This window comes from Dreissena polymorpha, chromosome 14 (assembly GCF_020536995.1).
Source record: "Dreissena polymorpha isolate Duluth1 chromosome 14, UMN_Dpol_1.0, whole genome shotgun sequence".
NCBI classification, from domain to species: domain Eukaryota; kingdom Metazoa; phylum Mollusca; class Bivalvia; order Myida; family Dreissenidae; genus Dreissena; species Dreissena polymorpha.
In genome coordinates this window covers 66,170,085-66,186,788 of record NC_068368.1, presented here as the reverse complement: position 1 = coordinate 66,186,788, position 16,704 = coordinate 66,170,085, and the positions used below count along the sequence as shown (strand labels likewise).

At 34.8% G+C, this 16,704-nt stretch overlaps 1 long non-coding RNA gene and 1 pseudogene across 2 annotated transcripts; one reads left to right on the top strand and one right to left on the bottom strand.

Annotated features, from left to right (window-relative positions):
• Window positions 1-9,946: 9,946 nt before the first annotated feature.
• On the bottom strand, window positions 9,947-11,623 carry LOC127858806 (uncharacterized). Of its 2 annotated transcripts, XR_008039064.1 has the most exons (3): window positions 11,217-11,623; window positions 10,525-10,703; window positions 9,947-10,129 (listed from the first exon to the last, which is right to left on the bottom strand). It is a non-coding gene; the product is annotated as an uncharacterized LOC127858806 (long non-coding RNA). The 2 variants fall into 2 exon arrangements; XR_008039065.1 differs by lacking the exon at window positions 10,525-10,703.
• Window positions 11,624-12,654: 1,031 nt separating this feature from the next.
• On the top strand, window positions 12,655-12,861 carry LOC127859092 (small nucleolar RNA snR44; annotated as a pseudogene).
• Window positions 12,862-16,704: the final 3,843 nt, after the last annotated feature.

The window sequence follows — 16,704 nt, the reverse complement described above, 5'->3', positions numbered from 1 at the left end:
ATATGTTTTTTAGCATAACAACAGTAACAATGAATAAAGAAGATCGATTTTAGGATGAATCTTACAAATCAACGACTGGAAAGTTAATTTTGAAGTCCTCGTATTGCTATATGACAACGTTTTTTGTAAAACAAATACCAACTATTCGTAATCGTAATTCATGAATTAAGATATAAGCATTTATTTAAATCTCTTTGTTTAAAAAGTAGATAAACACCTTATAAAGCGGTCATATGTCTTTTTATTTTTTACCAACTAAAAATCAAACATAGCGTAATGTTTAACTACTTTAAAATGCCACAGGTAACTTTAGGCGACAGTTTGAGTAAATACGGCGTACAAACTCATTTTACGTTTACCAGATGCTTTTATCTGACAAAAACTATCAATCTACTGTGATGCATAATTAAGAATCTGCTGCTACATTGTTTACCACAAATAGAGTGTTTACATGTATGTGCCATATGGCATTACAAGCAAACTGGTGACATTCCTAACATAAATGTACCTGATCCATCATGACTCGCACCTTACATAGTTGTATGAGGGCAATGACATTATGAGTTTCGGACCTTTGTGTGCACCTGCTACTATAGGGTTGTATAATCCAAACCGGCCCTCGTCGGTCGGTATAGACCATTGTGGTCACATTATTCATGTATTCGCTATATAACTGAGCGTTTTATTGGCCTTCCAACAATGACTTCATACATACCTACATCGAATATAAACATTGTTAATAGCTTAGCAAGCCTTTGTGCAATATAACCATAGACGGATGGAGGTCATTAGTGACACGTAAGCATTTCAGTGGTATTTGGTACTTTTCCGCTACTAATATATCGAAAAAGTTGTTTAACCCATTTATGCCTAGTGGACTCTTCCATCCTTTTAAATTGGATCAATGCTTTTCCAAAATTAGGGATGTCTAGTATATTTATTTCTATATTTATGCGTCTCATCTGGGTCTACGCTGTTTCCCCAAGGCCTTTTATCTAGACCATAGGCATAAATGGGTTAATTTCAACCTGCTGGTAATGCAGGACTCAATCACAGCAAATCTGATCCATCCCAGTACATGTACTACACTTAAAAGATATGAGCAGTCCGCACAGGCTAATCATGGACAACACTTTCCGCCTTCAGTGGATTTTTGCTAAGAAAATACTTTTTAAACGAAAAAAAATCATAACAGCAAAAGTGTCGTCCCTGATTAGCCTGCGCGGACTGCACAGGCTAATCTGGGGCAACACCTAACGCACATGCATTATACCCCATTTCACAGAGCAAAGCCCAAATACATGTCACGTTAAGTAATGCCATGTATCTGATAAAAATTCAGATCATTTCTCATAGTTTCCTGTAGGTAAATTTAACAACTGGGCCCTTTAAACGGACCGGATTGTATAATGGAATCGTTCCTTAAGTAGCATTTACAACGGGTAAATGTGAATTATATTTATATTTCAATCACTCTGTTAGTTTAGTGTATTAAAATGGACGCATTCAGACAGTGTCATACCTACGAAATATTGTGTATCGTGCCCATTTAAGAGTAAACAGGAAAGCTATTTAAATCTATTTGTTTGCGTTTGATTATAAATTAAAAAAAACAAAACATCACTATTCAAACGTTTTATTCTTTTATCCAAACTTTTAATCTTCAGGATTTAATGCTGATTGTGATTGTGATATTTAGGCCTAATACTGACTTTATACTGTGTCATGTTCGTGTAATCTATATGCACCATCAAACCTGCTTATCTCTATTAATTGTATTACTTAAACCGGATTAAACATGTTTGGAAAAGGTACATTCCTATAATTTGAGAGAACGATAGATGTTGTTAAACCGATGCCGTTCTTTACGTAATGAAAGATGTCGAAAACAGCATTCACCGGGGCGCTTTTCATTGCATGACGGCAAGCCTACCCATCTCAAATTTAGTCCGGTTCCCCATCTTAACTTCCAAATACGGTAGTAAAGGATTGGCATCAACCAAGCCTCCCACGGTGACACCAGTTTAACACTGTTATTGATATAATTTAAACTTTCTCAGTTTGCTGCTTTATCCGTCATAGCTCTGTGTATAGTTTGTTTTAAGTCGCTCAAAAACGCATTATTTATGGAGCCAAAGAATGACCCAATCGAACTTGTTCACTTTTCGCAAAAGAAAAAATATATTCGCATTAGCAAATAAACAATCTTGACAAAGATATCTACAAACTTTCCTTTTTGTAATAAGCAATAGAAATCGGACACTTTATTTAACGTTTGTAACTCCTATCCTCGATAATTTTAAAAGCCTGAATTACAGGCATAGCATTGAAATTACCATTCCAGTTCAAGAGCCTGCGTAGAATAGTGTGTGTATTTAGGTCCCGGGTTTGCCACGAACACTTCATAGAATTCATTAAAGTGGGTGCAGCACACGAGAAACATAACAGTTGTTATTAAAATGGAATTATCATTTCCTTTGTTGAATGTTTTACTTAACTGTCGTCTGTGGATTTACTCATCATGCGGCGTCTCATCTGGGTCTACGCTGTTTGCAAAGGCCTTTTTCTAGACACTAGGCATACATGGATTAAGCATAATTAATAGTATATTATACTTTATCAGCTAAATACTACATTACACTTTAGTAATAAGTTAAATAATGTATAACATATCCATCTCAATAAATGTAACGTATATCACTTATTGGCATTATTATGTCCTTGACAATTCATTTTGTTATAATAATACACAACACAGAACAGTATTATATTCGTAAAAAGCAGTAAATATTTTTTGGAATCATAATGCTCAGTAGCTGATTGCTGTTTATGATAATGCAGCTCTATGCCAAAATAATTTTTCAGCATTATTATATATTATAAGCTTTGATGCCGTTGTTGTTTTTAAAAATATATATTACTTGTTAATGCACTGTTTTACCTATATTGAGTCACAAAAATATGTACGTTTTTATATTTATTAAACCATTTGTCCGTCATATTGTAAACTGACCCTAAACATTCATGCATGGAGAGGCTGTCACCAGTCTATCTAAAGTTTAAAGCACTCGTATATGAAAACTGATGCGAGTTAAAGCTATGCATTACTTAATGTTTGTATTTACTTGTGACAAAAACATAATGAACTTCTGATGCGTTCTTTTACATACTTTAAAGCGTAGCTTGGTGTTTTAAAGGAAACAGATCTAAGTTTGTTTTGACAGACACTTAAATTGCGTGCATTTGATTCAGTGGATGTGTAACAATACAAAGCTTTAGTAGAAGGATGTTTAACTTTGTAATTTGGATTAAAAATGGATTAAAAATGAAAAATTGACATCATAACTGACCTTGAAATATTTTTCATTACTGAGTGATAAATAACGTACGACATACAGACATGTTTTGTAGTCGAAAAACCGGGGATTTATAGTTTTTATGGTATTTAAAATAACGACAGTGGTTCCTAATTTTCCGTTTTAGTCGTTATCGTGTAGTAATTATAACGTTAGCCGATTGTGAATTCTGCAACACGCAAACCCTCGTACGCGTTGTTTCAGCTGACGCTGCGACGTTGAAAAAAACCCTACTGCGATCATATTGTTAGCAGTTGCAGTTATAGCTGTTGTTTTTCCTGCTGCTGCTGATCCCGATAAGATGGCATCGAAAAACCGGGTGCGGTTTTCGCGCTCTGCAAAAAACGGAGATGCATCAGGAACAACAGGTCAACCGGACATATCGGTTACATCGGAAAGGTTAACAATTCATTACTTAACAAAATGCTAAAGCTGCAGGCAAACTTCTTGACAGCTTTTCAAGCCGAAACAATAGTATTTGTTTTGTATGGCAATAAATGATTCAAAATAGCACCACACGTCTATTTAGCCGCGACAATGTATCCCAATGTATTTCAAACTTGTGTGTATGTACATTGTTGCATACGAAGTTGCAATAAAGTTATGTCACGTGTCATTTTATTGCAATGCATACACTTTAATCATACAAAAACAAACTAACGAAAGAATCTAGTAACCTAAATGCAACATATTTGTTTACAATAAAGAATGACACTTTCCAATATATTACAATTCATACATTTAATTTTTCAATGACCAATGCTCCGGACAAATTATTAACCACTTCAAATTAAAAAAAGCGGTCATCACACACGTTCAATTGCAAAAATAGTTAAATATAATATATATTTATACATACATAACTATGATTTAAAAGTCAGTAGAAATAACTACATTGTATTATTGTGTTTCATTTAATGTGTTATTTATAAAGTCAGTAGAAATAACTACATTGTATTATTGTGTTTCATTTTATATGGTATTTATAATAGTATCTTCAATTCAGTATTTTCTAAAATGAAAAACTCAGTTTTACACGTTGATATTTATAAATTATGGAACTTGACAACATGACACGTTTATTTTTTTATCGGGATGCACGATAACAAGAACATATGAACCGCGTCAAGCGAAATTGGGTCTTATGTCATATGCGACCCAATATGCATTTGCACAGTCTGTTCACGAGCCACTCTGACCGCATTCGAGACCAAAAAACCTTGAATGTTTCCTCTCTATAAAGTGTATCTATGAGGTCACCACATAAGCAATTATGTTCCTTACGAGGGATCTTTTTATTAGAGTATCCGCTTGACTGAATTCTTAATGGATGTGCAGACGTTCGTGATTTTACAAAGTAATTACGCAGCCTGTTGGACAATGCATCAGTGTAATCCGTAAATATGAGATAAGTTTTAAACATTGTTTACATTTTTATACAGAACTTGTATTCATATTAACAAACTATTCTTGTTAAAAGCTGTCAGTTATCTTATTTAAATCCACAAATAAAAGCATGGATGTTAGTTACATTTGGATTTCCAAATGATTATGAATACAAATACTTACGTCAATTCTGCTCCATTCTCTAAACGTGCATATTTTATTTGGTTTTTTTTTATGAAAGAGTGAGATCATATAAAATATTTGACATTTTATTTCAGGAAAAAGCAGGTTTCCTTTTGAATATTATCAAAATTGTATACATTATGAGTATTGATATCATTAATGCCTTACGAAGTTTGTTTTCGTACAATACTCATGTACACAGAAATAAAATGAGCATTGTCTTGCAAAAATGGGTATTATAAAATGGGCAGTGCTCTGCGAAAAGAGGATTTAATGCATGTGCGTTAAGTGTCATCACAGATTAGCCTGTGCAGTCCGCACAGGCTAATCAGGGACGACACTTTCCGCTTGTATGATATTTTTTGTTCGAAGAAACTCTCTTCTTACAAAAAATAGAGTGTAGGCGGAAAGAGTCGTCCCTGATTAGCCTGTTCGGAATGCACAGGCTAATCTGGTACGACACTTACGCACATGTATTAAACCCAGTTTTCTCATAACGCGACTCAAATAGCGCCGGACCAGCCTGTTCATTCACGAAGTCTGGTCAGAGGATATCCCGTCCGCTTTTAAGCCACGCAAGGTTTCGTGGTCTTATTAGCGGACATCATGACTCCTTATCAGAGTATACCAATGTAGAGGCATATCTGGAGACATGCTGTTCGTATGTGCTCGGATATGTCCTTAGGCCCATGACGAGGCTAAAATGTTATATTTGATTTTCGACGCGATACTATTCTTCGAGACTATTAAGGATACTAGGTTGAAGACCGAAATAAAGACAAAATTAGCAGCGTCGTGCGAAAATGTGCCTTAAGACGTTTTTGAACAATTGTGAATACCCACCGTTTTAATAAATACGTTTAACATAGACTAGATTTATCAAAAAGCAAAGCGTTTTTGAGAGCACGTGGTGTTTAGTAGTTTATTTTCGAGTGCACCTGCAATTTGCAAAATGGCCATCGTCCCAAGAAAACTTTTGTATTCGGTGTCGGGAGACGATCCCGGGTCTGTTATTGTCCGGCGTGAAGCAACAAGTACAATGCACTTTAAACGAAAGACGAGTGAGTATGTTAGGTTTGGATGTGGGATCGAACCTCTAGACCGCGTATCAACGTATTTATGAAATGTTCTTCCAATTTACACATTTATAAACCTAGGTACGGAGGTTAAAACGTGCATTAATATTTTGCAAACACAAATTCAAGTTGATTGAGCGAGATTTAAACCAGAAATCTTCCTTTCCCTAGGCCAGCGTTTAAAATAGTATCGCAGTGTTTATTTGGCCTATGATGTTCAGTAAAAAGGGCCCAATGATTGTTATCTTTAAATAAGTATAATTATGTATCACTTTTTAGTCACTGTAATAATTGAACTAATTTGATTTCGTTTTACTTTTTTGTATTTTTTGTTGCAAGTATATATATAAATATAAATATATATAAATATATATATATATATATATATATATATATATATATATATATATATATATATATATATATATATATATATATATATATTTATTTATATACCATAGTAAATTTAAAGAAATAGTTTATCTTCACTGACTTTTAATTACATTGTTTGCTTTCTAAAAACCTTGATACTCTCTGCAATTATTGTTCATGGAATTTACACACATACAGGTTTATTGTGTTATTGATTTGGTTATCAACATTATATACTGATACGTGACATCATCTTATTAGTGCTTGAAAGACGATGTACATATGTATAAGTCTCAATTAACTGCATGTTCTGTTTTGTTACCGTCGTGCTGTTCCAACAGTTCGTTATGTTCTGTTATTGATCAAACTTAATGCATTTTCTGCTTAAGTTTGTTTGTCGTTGTTTTTATCTGATAATACGAATGGTCAAATGTTATTTAATATTTGTAGAATTAATTAATTAAATATTCATCTTTTTCAGTAATACATAGACTCCAAATATTAAACTCACATAGAATATGTTAATAATATTCTCCGCAAGTAAACAACATTATTATATCAATCACATTCCCTTGTCGTGCTATTTTATTGAAATATTTACTATGTTTATATGGCTATGTACTGATTGTATTCGCCAGTAAAATTATCTGTCTGTCGGTCTGTCTGGTCAGCTGGCAGATGAACTAGATAAGTGGGTTGAAAAATAAATTGTTAGTTTCGTGAAGTGCAACAATCTCAGATGTCATGAATTTCACTACGTTCATATCAGTATAAATTTAGAATAATATTCATGAACGCTAGCCTACACTTCCAGTCTAATCCAGCGCCAAGGATATGAAATATGGTAATCTGTGCATATTTGGTAATTATATATTTTAAACTATTTATGAGAAAAAACAAATTAACATACCCGATGTCAAATCGTAAACTATCTTTGTTATCCTTTAACGTGAATATTGTCGACTTATCGCGTGCATCTTGTAAACACTGAATAAATTATGGCTATCCCACAAAGAAAACAAATGGTGTACGGTTTCATATCGCGGACTATTGCATATACATGTACGTGTATTTGCATTTTAACAACGCGACACTGTTGTTTGACGCTTATTTGCATTGCATATAAAATGAAAAGTATTAAAAAATATATTAAAACATCAGTTGATGCGATATTTCAAAGTTCCTCCAAATGTTTGTGACTTTAGAGGATTGTGAGACACAATCCGGGTACCAACATATTGCAGCTTCAGGCGTTAAAGAGGCCTTTACACGTTTGGGTAAATTGACAAAATTGAAAAAAAGTTGTTCCAGATTCGCAGAATTTCGTTTTAGTTATTATATTTGTGAGTAAACAATAATAAGGAACATTATCCATGCTCTAAAATAGCCATTATATGCATCTTATGACGATATAAAAACCCTAAAATTATAAAGCGTTGCCACGCGAAACGAATTACTAATTTGGAGAGTTCTGTTGTTGTCGTTATATTTTGTGAAACTACGAGGAGGAGTATAAAATGCACCTGATATTGAATTCGGAAGAATGGTCGAGTGGTCTAACTGGTAAACTTTTTACTCCATGACTCCGTGGGTCAGTGGTTCGAGCCCTGCTGAGGGTTACCTTTTTTCTTTTTTTTTCTTTTTAAATTTTATTATTGATTTTTTACTGTTGATTTTTGTATCCAATGTTAACATCTATCAATATAAAGCATTTAATGACAAACTTCGAAACATGCCAAAATCTGTGAAAAGGCCCCTTTAAAGGATCTAATTGTCTTCCAGATCATGCCAGTTTCATTATTATATTCAACGAATATGTATTAATTAATACCCAAGTTTTACCACAAATTATAATATAGTATGCATAGCATTATACCTATCAATACAAACATCAATGGAACAAACATAGCATCAAATAAGCGTATATAAATACGTTACAGATTTTAATTTTTCTGACAAATGTGCTGTGAGAACACATTACAGATTATAACAATGAATTGAGATTTAGATTACTGTCCATAGTAAGATAATTAAGAAAGAATGTTCGACTAATTGTTGGTTGTACCGATGTCAACACACCACAGCAATTAAAAATGACGTATGCAACGTTCCTAAACATACAGAGAATTATTCAATTGACATCTTAGCTAATGTTCGTGTTTCTATTAAGAGAGTTATTCACACTTGGTCAACATGTCAATATTAATTGACATTGTCACAGATTCAATTTAAATAAGCAAAACGACTGACAAAGTCGGACTTATAAATATTTGCTCGTCTTTTAAAAATGGTTTATCGAAATCCTAAAAATTAAACAGCCTATGAAACTATTTTCATTGATTATTAAGCATATGCGTTTATAACACACATCGGTTTGTAACTTCACATCGGCTTGGTGTAGTGGTTACGAGTTTGGTTGTGCTTCTAGAGGTCATGGATTCGAACCACAGGGCCGTTGCTTATATGTTATTTATTCCTTGTCATTATACATGTTTAACCTATTACCACCTAGACACGTATATTCACGCATTTGTAGTCCCTTAGAAAGTTATATTCAATTTGAGACCTTTCTTACTAGATTCAAGTTTTTAAGGCTTCATCTCCAAACCTTAGATGCGGATTAGAAGCAAACAGCATGAAACCTGAACTGACTGCGAGTTACTCGCAGGCTGTTCTGGTATGATGCTGTTCGCCCATAATCATTTTAACTTGGCTCTAAGTGGGAAAGGGCTAAAATTATTTCAAGTATTATAACGTGTTCGTCAATGAAACCTATGAAACAAATCAAATTTACGACAATCCACAAACAAGACCCTTTATTCTTATTAAATAAATACCAATGGGGGCTGACGAGGTATAAGCGTAGTCCGTTTCGCTACGAAATCGGGTATATGTTTTACTACGAAAACATTGTGTACATACACTACTTAATAAGGCGAGTTTCATCTTTTCTGGTGTTTATGGATTAGAGAACGTAGGATCCAGTAATGGTAGGTACTTATTTTCAATAACAAACTAATAACAAATGTGCGTAGTTTCAACCTTTACATTTATTTTGAGGTAAAGTCGAAATATTTTGATTTGAAGCAATGCATAAGGTGGTTTATATGTTAAAATAGCCAATTACGGTAACGTTAATTGAATAAAACTACATGTTACTTTGATTCATTGTACATTCCACATTTTAAAGTACAAAAAAGATTACGAACATGTATTTTAATTATTCAAATGCTTTGTTTCGAAGGAAATTACAAGTCACTTTTTGTATAGGGTTCGCACAGAGTATGTATTGGTTGTGCTACGAAGTACAAATATAATGTTTAGGTTTCTCAACGAATTCTCTGTATCCTTTTCAGGACATATCACATGCAGTTTGAAGTTACTGCAGACTGCCATTTTCCAGTGCAAATGATGCTGTGCTTCATTGTGCGCATGAGCATCCAAACGAAAAGGTTTCCTTTATGTGGGAGATGCCTTGTGACACTGCACCAGATGTACAATACAGAAATCGCACGTTCAATAATATGGGTGGCGACATTAAAAAGTATGCTGAAAATATTACATTTAATCCGGTTTATGGCAAATTTTTAATTCCGACAAAATCTACAGTGACAGAAAGTCCTGTGCGAAAGATATCACGAATTAACACACCAACAAAATCTGCCCATTGTCAGATATTTCTCGAGCCAGTGGTACCTTCGGACAATGTAGACACAATATCCGGACAGCTTGAAGAAACTATACTGTACTCTGATTCTGAAAGTGAAGAGTCGGATGTGATGCGTGTACATTTTCACAATCAACTGATGTTTTTGATGATATTTTGACAGAAAGCCTTTCAGTGCAGAAAGTATTAAAATGTTGAATACCTCCGGGATGAACCGGGAGTCACCGATAAGGACCGGCTTGGCACTGGGAACAACCGGGACTGCATAGGGAACAACCGGGATGGATTACGTACCGTAGCTATACCGGGCCTCTGTCGGCATTCACCAGGCTCCCCGTAGTATGCCGGGGTCTGTTTGGGCCCCGGTGGAGCTATGGTGCCGTCTCGGTTGTTCCCGGTTGTTCACAGTGCCACGCCGGTCGTTGTCGGCAATCCCGGTGACTCCCGGTTCATCACGGAGGTATTAAACATTTAAATATTTTACCGGTGGAGCCCCGGTTGTCCACGGTTCATCCCGGTGGAGCACCGGTTCATCCCGGTAGGGTCCCGGTAGTTGCCTGATAACGCACCGGGGCTCCGCCGGCATCATAGTGAGACCGGACATTAACCGCATTGTACCAAGAGGTAAATTTACCGGCATTCATGTACGCAGTAAACAATAACCTGTGACAGAAACCCACTGCCACGCTTTAACAACAATACATTGATTAGGAAATTGCGGATTTGTGCCATTGGGGTCCTACTTTCCACACCTTACGGCTGTTACAGGTGTTCATTTTACAAGTAAAATCATGTGTACGAACAGGAAAGTTATTAGTTGGCGATTTAAAAAAAATCGCTTTGATAGATAAAATGTAATAATCAAAATCCGTATGAGATTAAGAAGGATCGAAGTTGGGACATAGGATTTACTTTGACATAAGCAGAGTTTCGAGATAACATAACAAGCATCGAATGTTATTTGATAAAGAATACCGTATGCTAAAAACCTATCGTATGTCTCTATCCAAAAGAACGTATAAGGGATTGTCACAAGGTGAAGATGCGTAATTTTTATTGAGACCGACGACATTAGGTTCTCGACTCTCAACTGTCGTCTTCTATATGGATTTTCGATTTTGATCGTTTCCTTTGGCCTAGTCGTGAATTTAATTATATCATAATAATGTGCATTACCATGTCGACTGTGCGCTTCGGATCATGTTGTGTCGTTGTTACGATCTCTTCCTCAAAGGAAACATCCAGGCACTCCATGACTGTATTTAGAAAAAACATTTTCTTTATTTCGCCTTTGAGAGATAACCAATACGTCCTCTGTGAGAAACGCATACACGCTAAAGCGTTGTCGTAGCGAGGCATATACGTATACTGTCAGAGACATGATCATACATAATCAAGCTATTTAGCCTTTATTTCTGATAACTGGGTCACCCTAAACATTTCTGAACACACCAGTGGCTTAACGATACATACATCAATATGGAAGTTGTAAAATTGTGTCAATTAAACATGGTTGTATACCTTAATTGCATTGTTGTAAAATAAAACTTGACTTCGGTTTGATAAATCAGCGGTATATTTAATGTTTAACAGATAAACCAGACACATGTTGAATCATAATTTGATGTAACAGACCTATGAAATGTCATTGTTCTTAAATTCAGAGTTTTGTTATTACAAAAGCATAATCTTACCTGTTTTAAACACAAATTTCTAATAATCCGTTCTTCGATGTCATGTGTATGTAGACAATGTTTTCGTAGTAAAACATATACCCGACTTCGTAGCGAAACGGACTACGCTTATACCTCGTCAGCCCCCAGTGAATACATTCAGACTTATTGCTTAATTAACTGAACGAAAACATTTGTTCTCATCGTAACCATAAACTCTCCAAAGTAATTGTTTGTGGCAAAATATACCACACTTGATTTCCGTCTTTGTATAGTGGAAGCATAACACAACAGAACACAACGTGTTTTTTTCACCCAAGTATATACACAATATACAATAAAGGCAATATTACAAAGCAAGCTTATTTAGTAAATGATAAAGTGGAAGCAGCGGTACGTTATCCTAAAAAATGCAATAAAGAGTTCACGTATGTTTGCGCTTATTGTTTGCAACATATCGTTTATCAAATTGATACATCCTATAGGAAAGGCTTTGGTGATAAATTTAAGTTGCCATATATGCTTTTAGAAAGGGCAAAAACCACCGTTAGCTCGCATACTTACTTACTTACTGACTTACTTACCGCGCTTTATCGATTTATTTGCATGGTCCACCAACTATGGTGTACGAACTGGTCCACAACTATTCTAAACTGTCCGGGACGGTTTATAAACCGTCCGGGACGGTTTGTAAACTGTCCCGGACAGTTTACAAAACTGTCCCGGACAGTTTCTTACTTTTGAACCGCTCGTGCGTGTGTAAACTGTACCGGGCGATTTATTTTGTGGATTATCAACCGTCCGGGACAGTTTAGGAAACTGTCCGGGACGGTTTCCTGGAAACTGTCCGGGACGGTTTCCTAAACTGTCCCGGACGGTTTGCAGGCATACATTTTAGTACGGCATAGGTTCTTAAGACCATAGTCGGACAGTTTAAACCGTCCCGGACAGTTTACTAAACTGTCCCGGACAGTTTAAACCGTCCCGGACGGTTTATGCGCACGAACGGTCCAAAACTTTCCTAAACCGTCCCGGACAGTTTGTAAACTGTCCGGGACAGTTTAGTAAACTGTCCGGGACAGTTTAGTAAACTGTCCGGGACAGTTTACAAACCGTCCCGGACGGTTTGTAAACTGTCCGGGACAGTTTAGAATAGTTTTGGACCAGTTCGTACACCATAACCAACCACAGTTAAACACTATTCAGAGTGGGTAATCACGTGATAGTCAAGATGGCGACGTCCATGACGAGACAGTTATTGTTCGCAGTTTTATACCCTTTATTACTTTTGTTTAATTTTTAAATGGTGCTAACTTTCACGCTGTATCAATAAAAAGCTGATTAGCGTTAATTTCGTATTTAAATTCGCTTTAATTCTCGACTTTACTCCCCGCAAATTTTCTTAGTGGAGCTGTAATAAGGTCATCCAGTATAGAAATTTTGCACCTAGTAAAGTCGACATAAAGAGCAAATAAAAATAAACGCCAGTAACTTTCTTGCTGTAATGGCCCGGAAGTGAGCGGCATGTAACACATTAATACAAGTAATACGTGGTATAAAACGAGCCTCGGCATGGACGTCGCCATCTTGACTATCACGTGATTACCCCCTCTGCTATTGTGTACACTCTTATAATTGATCATCCTAAGCACCATCATAATAAATAATGGATTTTTTAAATGTAGATATATTCAAAATTAAATATAAATAGTAATAATATCTAACAACATTTATAATTTACGCATTAAAAACTATCGATTTTTTGTATCAGTAAAATTCACAATGTTTGACTCTCGGTAAATGTAGAATTACGTTAACTATCATTGAAGTGAACATATATTCATCTACATATGAAACAAAACACGAAGCGAAGAAAGAAACCCTGTTTAAATATGTGCCTTTATATGCATTTAAATGCCAATTACAAATCTACAGGAAAATATCGAAGTTTAGCTATAATTGTATGTATTTGTTATGTATGCCGGTATGCACACATTTTCCATGTTTACATTTGCTTCTTGACATGTACACTTGAATAAACAATGAGCTGAAAATCTCAGTTGTTCGACTGAAGTTTGATGTACTTGTCACCAAACACAGTTTTCTTGAACTTGATATATATATTATAAATTATTAGCATGCTACCAGAAAAAAGTCAGCATGACAAAAACTCGTACCGTTTCAGTGAATTTTGTCCTTGGTGACATGTTTTTCAAAGTCTTGGACGTCTTGAATTACAATTTAAAGTAAAACTCGACCGACTATTAAAACAGTATCGTTTCGTCAAAACATTTTCCCCACACAAATAGTGAAAAAGCGCTTGAGTTTGATTAAAACTTGACAGTATGTCAATTATGAATTGCATAGTTCAACCTCCGCGATCCCATCTTGAGTGCATCAAGTAATTATATATATTTTATTCACACCAGGCGCTTAAAAAAAGTATATACACATTCGATTAAAGTACTTGCAATTAAGTATATGGTCCATTCACTCCAAGCGCTTTCAATCAAGTATACATTCTATTCAGTGTATGTGCTAGCAATTAAGTATAAAGCCCTTTTACTATAAGGGCTTTCAATCAAGTATATATTCCCTTCGCTTTAACCGAATGGTATAAAGTATATTCCCTTCAAGCTGCAATAAAATATAAGGTTGATAGGATCTTCAATGCACCAGCTTTATTTTTAGCTTCATATCAATTGCTTTTTCCAAAATCGCTCCAAATCGTGAGTAAGTCTTTTCTTGAAGTCACACTCGGCATTTGCTATAATGCATGAAAGTTTTCAAAGCGAACATTACTTTTTAGTGTTTTTTTTCAATATTATTTTCTATTGATTATGTTATTGGCGAGTTTTTAGTTATTATGTCTTAAACTGATAAATGTTATTATACACAAGAAATCAATGACAGATGTCCAAGAAAAGTGCCTTGTTAGTTCTCTATTTTAAGGATACATTTTAAACTCCAAGTAGTCAGTTATCTTTTTAAAGATGTTTTTGGTCATTTGTTATATCTCCATCCACATGTCAGACCATTCCTCTGTTTGTCTGTCTGTGTGTGCACGGTTTTCTGTTGCAGCTGTAAATTTGCTTTATAATGATGGATTTTGCATTTACTATGCGAGAAAAAACAACAACCGTCTCTCACCTCAAAAGTTAAGGTCACACGTTGAGGTCAAGTGTACAACAGCGTGAAAATTACTGTTGAAACCAACCAACTCTGCCATATACCGGTATTGATGAATGGCACAAACATAAACCCTAACACTCATCAAGGGTAACTCTTGTCTCTTTACATTGAAAATCAAGGTCACACTAAGTGGTCAAAGAACAATGTGGTAATAGAACAATATGCACATTCCTTTATCAGATATACGTTTTCCATATATTGAGGTGTTTGTAGAAACAAATCCAACATATCAAAATGCAACGTGTCGTGTGTTGAACTTGTATCCCTACCTCAAATAAAATAGGCTTACTTTAGAGTTCAAATTCCAAATGGGTCCATAAAACCATTTGTACGCACCAACTTTTACATTCATAGACCTATTTTAACTTACATCTTATGACCAGCAAAATGAACCAGCATTTCCCGTTTTGTAATCTCTCAACTTACCTTGGAAGTCATATTTGGCTATAAACAAATTGTGGATTTGTACTTTATCACGCAATTAAAAAATCAGCCATAAATAACTGCCATTACAAGACTCGTTTGCATCATCCGCCTCATAACATAACACTTCATGGTTTCACAAGAAAGTGCAATGTGGCCATAAACATCTTGTTTGTGACAAAAGCGTTGTTTCGAAATAAAAATAGGAGAAAGGTCATACTCGAATTATCTTTTACCTCTTGAAATGTTTGTTGCTTAACGTATTTTGGCAAACGAATGGCCTTTCGTATTTTGCACGATTACGTAAACTGTTCCCCACATTGTCTATTCTCACTCCTCGTTACCTGCTCACAATTTTACAGTTGAATAACCTTAATATGCATGTGAGCATAAAGGAACAGCAGCTGAACAAAATGTAAAAACATATATCTGAACTGTTTGCAGTGCACTATTAACATATTTGAATACGACTTGTCTGTGAAAGCTAGTCATCTTGATATGTCTGTATCCGAAAATGTGTCCCTCTTTCAGACAAAAGTGGATTATTGGGACATTCTTGACATAAGGAAAAACATGTAGTTATTACTAGAGCAGTTCTACCACAATACACATATTTTATATACTGCCAACAAGTTGTGTTTAATTCCTCTTCAACTGCTTGGTGGAAATTGCTTCACATACTAATTTACCCCCGGGATTGCTAAAGGCCTGATGCTCCTTGTTATAGGATAGAACTGGCAAATACATTTAAAAGTATATAATATAATTCACGAATTAAAAAATAATATTCATGCGGTTCCAAATGTTTGGCATAATCGAATGACATAATAGAAAATAGTTTAGAATGTATTGCAATGGGATTTTTAATGTCCATTAATTATAAAAAAAAATCTATTCCATATGTGTACAAACACATTTCAACAAAAGCTGGAATCACGTATTGAAAGTGTGATCGATTGCAAAAGAAATGGGGTCTGAAACTTTTAAAAAAACATTATCATACACCAATTAAGAATTAAATGTTGTTATTCGCATTTGTAAAAGTAAGGAAATGAATTTTAAAGTTTCCAGCTTATAAAATATGAACACTGTCTCATATGTGTTTATAAATATTGATAAATTACAATGTCTTTAATTATTATTTGTAATATGTTGTATGAAAAGTTTCTTGATATCAACCATATTTCAAGAAGAATGATTTCAAACCTAAACCAAAACAAAAACAAAGTTATGGTACTAATATTGAATATTTGTGTGTTTAAATATGTATTTCAATGGACAAACCATGTTGTCAGCTTCCATTTTCCTTCCTTCTATAATAAGATTCAAAATTAATATATCATTAAAATGTTCCCTTTTTCCTTTCGTACGTTTGG